Genomic DNA, 5,215 nt, shown 5'->3' with positions numbered 1-5,215 from the left:
GCTTGAGGGGTGCAGGCCTCTGAGATAAGTAGGTGGGAGGCAAATTTCTGTCTGATAAGGCTTCTATAGTTTGATTTACACATTTTAGTAAGCAAGGGAGGAGGCAGAGGAGAACAGGATTTAAATGAAGCAGCATTAAAACACTTCCAATCAGGACCATTACATCCTCAGGAGTTAGTGGTTGAGAAATTGTGCCAAGGTTGAGAAATCTTGCACTAACATATACTGCCTCACATAGATGTAAGTAGAATCAGCACTTCTCAGACTATAATTTTTGAAGTACGATTTTAATTTTTCCCACTTATATCAGGATGCCTGACAAAGCAAATATGTCCAAGAAAAAATCTCAAAAGTTAAAAAGAAATCCGAAAAGAAAAATTGATGATGAAGAAATGGAGTTATCAGAAAAAGAGGTTAGAGACACAATGGAAAAAATTTAAAAATACCCAAATCATCTCTCTTCTGAAGGAAAAACAAAGCATACTAATCTGAAACAGATAAAGATAACATCCAACAAGAGAAAAACCTGGCAACCTCTTTCAAGGAGAAGCAGAGAGTATTTACAATCTATGATGGAATCAGTAATAATAGCAATTTTGAGTAACAATATCAAAGAAAACAAACAAATCCAATATCATCTCAACTGTCTGAAGAAAAGATTGCTACAACTGTGTGAAACACTGGAAGTGCCTCCCAAAAACCAGAAAAATTTAACTAATGTGTCAAGTCTGCTGAAAATGGAAAGGGCACAGCACAGTGCTAATGAGGAAGGTCTGGCAATATTGCAGGAAGAAATAGATAAAATAGTGGCAACCACAGAGTCAATGACCGAGAACATTCAAAGGCTCAAAAGCAAACTTCACATTCTGACTAATGAATTGGAAGAAGAGGAGCAGAAGGTAAAACAGATGTTTCAGATGGATAGTAGTGAAGTACTCTCTCTTCCAGAACTTTCTCAGAACAGTCTCAAAGCACCAGTACTTCAGAAGGAAATTTTGATGCTAATTCCAAACCAGAATGCTCTTCTGAAGGACTTGGATGTTCTTCATAATTCATCCCAGATGAAGGACGTACTAACTTTCATTGAAGAAGCCTATAAGCGACTGGATGCCTCTTAACAATTTTTATATGAAATTGCTTCATATTAATTTAAACTTTATGAATTTATTGAACTATTACCTTACAAATGATATTTCAGAGACTCAGGCTTCTGTGGGAATTACTGTCCCTTAATTACATGCACTTTAAAATTAGCCTGTGCAGATATACCATAAGCATCTTGTGTAGTCCTGGAGTTTAGCAACTCCAAGCATGGTAAACCACATCTATTATACTGCTGCATCTCTGGTTATTTCCGTGGAACCTGAAAAGAAGAACTGCCACAATCTGTTAGTTAATAATGGCTGACTGAAGGTCATTTATTGCTTAGTGTAAATAAGGTGTGATGCTATGAGTTAATATACGTAAAGTCTTTGCATGATATCTGGTACCTAGTTTGCTCTCACTAGTATCATTTACCTGATATCTTGCAGTTTGCTGTCTGGTCATATAGATGTTGAGAAATCCCCAAATGCCTTTAATCTTCTTCAGAACTCCCTAATCTTTTTGTAGTAGTTGATATTTGAGAGGTGCCTTTCACTGTGATGGTAGCATCAATGTTGTATTTTTTTATTGCATTAGTGAATATATGTTGAATTTATTTTCCATTGTGATCAAAGGATGCTTTTATTTCAGAAAACTATTAAAAAGGAATTCCTAAGCAAGCTTATTCTCTTTAGTGACCCCTTTAAACAAATATCAAGCAAAAAACCTTTCTTTCTAAACCGTGTTTTCCTCATTGTAATAAGCATCTGTATATGTGTAACTAAATTATCATTCAACTATATAAAAAAACTATTTCTAACCAAAAATAAACCACTTCTAATCAGAGTTTTGAATCCTCTAAAGGTTGAGAACCACCCCATGAACATGTTCTTGGGGTCCCAGCTGTTCCAGATCTGAACTGGGACATGGGCTAGGATTCTTACACAATTGGTGATTTCCTTTATTATCTTTCCTTGGTTATCTAACTGCAGGCAGCAGTTGTAAAGCTTGAGTTTTCCACATACTCCTCCCTCTTTTGCTAACAGATAGTCAAGAACCTATCAGTTTCGATAGATGGCTTTCTGAATTTGGTTTGCTGTCATGCCAACAGATTTAAAGCATAGGTAAATTCATTTGTGATTAGTTCTACTACTGCCTGGAGCCAAATGATATGGCTTAACATGTAAATTGGGGCACAATATCACCATGACCCACTTTCTGCCCATGTTGCTGGACCATAATACTGGATGATGCACTCAGGGGACCACTCATTGTCTTTCAAGTTCCCTATTTGTAGTTTTTTTAACCCAGGTTTTTTCTGATTTATAGACTGAGAATCCTAGTAGTCTCCTTGCTTTAAGGGGATCAGAAAGAAAGAAGGGCAGATAGTCCCTAAAACACAAGGTCCTGTCGACCCTGCTGATAATTCAGAATAAGCTGCCCTGCCACAGATCCAGTACAACACTTCAGGGGCTTTTCACATGCCTGCAGTTGAAATGTCTGTCCAAGAAACTTTTTAGGGAGGGGAAAGAAACTAGTGGTGACAGGTCAGGAGCTATGTAATTTTCATCTAATCCACCCCCATAAGGTGACATTTTTACTCTAATTATAATACTGTTGCCCCAGACAGATGAGGTTCCCAACTGGGACCAGGAAGTTGTTTCTCCATGTAGCTATGCAGTTTTTTCCAATAATGTAAGTTGTCAGGTTCCATCTGAAAGATCTAGGATGCGAGGCACTTACATTTACTTTTGCTGTTGGCATTAGTTCTCTTGTTTCCCATGGCAATTGGTCCCCTTTATTTGTTCCTCCACAGACATAACAGGAGGAAACATTTAAGGAGGAGGCTACCTGTCCTGCTAGTTGAAAGAACAAATTTCGAGTGCTTATGGGAATGGTTGAGGGTTTTTCTTGTGTTTTTTTATAGAAGGAATGGAATACCTGGAATTTTTCTCAATTGTAAGAGTTTATGGTTCTTTTCACATAAAGGGTGGGGAGCCAATAATGGCTTTAGGGAAACACTTTACTCCAAAGAGTACCTGAACTTCTTTTCCCCACTGGGCATCATGAATAAAAAATGGTAAGATTAGCAAATTGCAGTGCTTTGCATGAAACTAAGGGTGTTTGGTGTTATTTGCAGGAGGGTACCTTGGGGGGTTTTCATTTGGAACAGTACACAGCACTGGTGGTACTTGAAGCCTCCTGTAGGAGGTAGGTCAGGGGCTTCCTATTCATTATAAGATACAGCATGTAGCATGGCCTACAGCAGGACAGGCATGAGAAGCACTGAAGAGTAGGTACACTGCTCCCTGTTCTTTTTTTTTGGCAATGGCTCTGCTTACTACTATTTCTTTTCTGCTTTCTTGGAATTTTAATTCTACCACAGTTTCTTTTTTGGGGCTTGTTAGTGTCGTGGCAAATATAATCGTCTTCAAGGGTCACAAATCAAGTATGTGTACGGATTGTAGGTGCAGAAGCCCTTGGGGATACCTTGGTAAATTTAATGGGTGTGGAATAGCAGGGGGGCAGTGACAGTGCCTCTGATATGGGTGGTGTGGATGCACTCACGTTAGGAGTTTGTGATGGTGATCCTGAAGGAACAAAGGGAAAGAACAAGAAACATTAGGGACAAAAAACAGCACTCTACAATCAATATAAGAAAGGAGGAGTTACCTAGTTATGGATGATGCCACCAAATTAAAGTAAAATTAGTTTTTGGGAAATAATGAAAATGAATTTTTTCTTCAAGTGCAAAAATTGTTACATGCATCACAAACATGAACACAAGGATAAAGAATGCTAAACTACAGTAATGGTAATCTATATTACTCATTTCATTAAAGACCAAGTTAGCAAGCAACAGCTTAAGTAGCTCCTCAAGCTTCAAGATCAGTCGAATTCCAGCTGAATTCGACTGATTCCAGTCGAATTCCAGCGACCAACCCTGGAATGACTGAAGCAAGACTCGGGAGTCAGAAGATTTCCTTAGGCTTCTGCCATGCATAGACCAGCCGGCTCTGGAGTGGCTGGGGCAGGGCAGGTGGCTGCTTTATGCAGGGTATGACAAAGCAGGTTTTCTGTGTCAGTCTGGAATTTTCAAGACAGGGTTGAGCTATTTTCAGGTTTCAACTGGGAGTGGTGGATCCAAGGGACGAATTCAGCAACCTCGACAGCCTTAGGGGTTGAAAGAAGGACCATATAGTGCCCTAACTAGGTGGGTGTTAATTCTTGTTTTTTCCAATCTTTTGCCCAGACTAAAGATCCTGGGGTAAAAGCGTGGGCAGGGAATGTTAATTGTAGTGGGAATCTTTTATTTACCCAGGTGTGCAGTTGAGACAGGGCACAGCTTAAGCCCTGGAGTTGCTTTCTTAAGGTCAGTTCTCCAAATTGTGTAATATTTCCCTGGAGTTCCTTTATCAATGGTGGAGGCCATCTGAACAAAATTTCAAAAAGGGAAAATCTGGTTTGTTTTGTGTGACTACATCTTACTCTTAACAAGGTTATAAGGAACACATCAGTCCATTTTAGATTGGTTTCCTGACATAGTTTTTCAGATGTGATTTCAGAGTATGTTTCATTCACTCCAATTTTCCTGAACTCTACAGCCTATATGCTGTTTGGAGATTCCACTTTGTGTGACAACACTAACATTGTTAGTGGAGGGTTTTGCTGAAATTTTGTATAATTTGGGCACAAATTCCAGTCCTTTGTCAGAGCCCAGAGAGCTTGGCAGACCATACTGTGGAATGATTTCTTTGAACAAGAACCAAACTACTTCCTGTAACTTTACTGAGTGAGTTGGAATGACTTCCACCCATCCTAAGAAGGTACAGACTCCTAATAGTAAGTATTGGTATCCCCATGCCTGGGGAAGCTCTCTGAAGTCTACCTGGATGTTGTTAAATGGCATTTGTCCCATGACTTGAATTCCTGGCTGGGAGGGGAATGGGCTTGACCCTTGTTGGAGGTTGTTTCAAATGCAAGTAACACATTTAGCACAAACTGCTTGGATAAATTGATGCAGCTGATGAATGTAAAAGTACTGTTGAAGAAACTGCTCCAGAGCTGTTTTACCATATTGACTATTTTCATGAACTTGTGAAACCACCACTCAGTACTTCTGGGATTGCTA

At 39.3% G+C, this 5,215-nt stretch overlaps 1 pseudogene; it reads left to right on the top strand.

Annotated features, from left to right (window-relative positions):
• The first annotated feature begins 311 nt into the window (after positions 1 to 311).
• On the top strand, positions 312 to 1,118 carry LOC143672810 (centromere protein Q pseudogene; annotated as a pseudogene).
• The last annotated feature ends 4,097 nt before the right edge of the window (positions 1,119 to 5,215 follow it).

This window comes from Tamandua tetradactyla (assembly GCF_023851605.1).
Source record: "Tamandua tetradactyla isolate mTamTet1 chromosome 15 unlocalized genomic scaffold, mTamTet1.pri SUPER_15_unloc_4, whole genome shotgun sequence".
NCBI lineage: Eukaryota > Metazoa > Chordata > Mammalia > Pilosa > Myrmecophagidae > Tamandua > Tamandua tetradactyla.
This window is presented reverse-complemented; position numbering and strand designations above follow the sequence as displayed.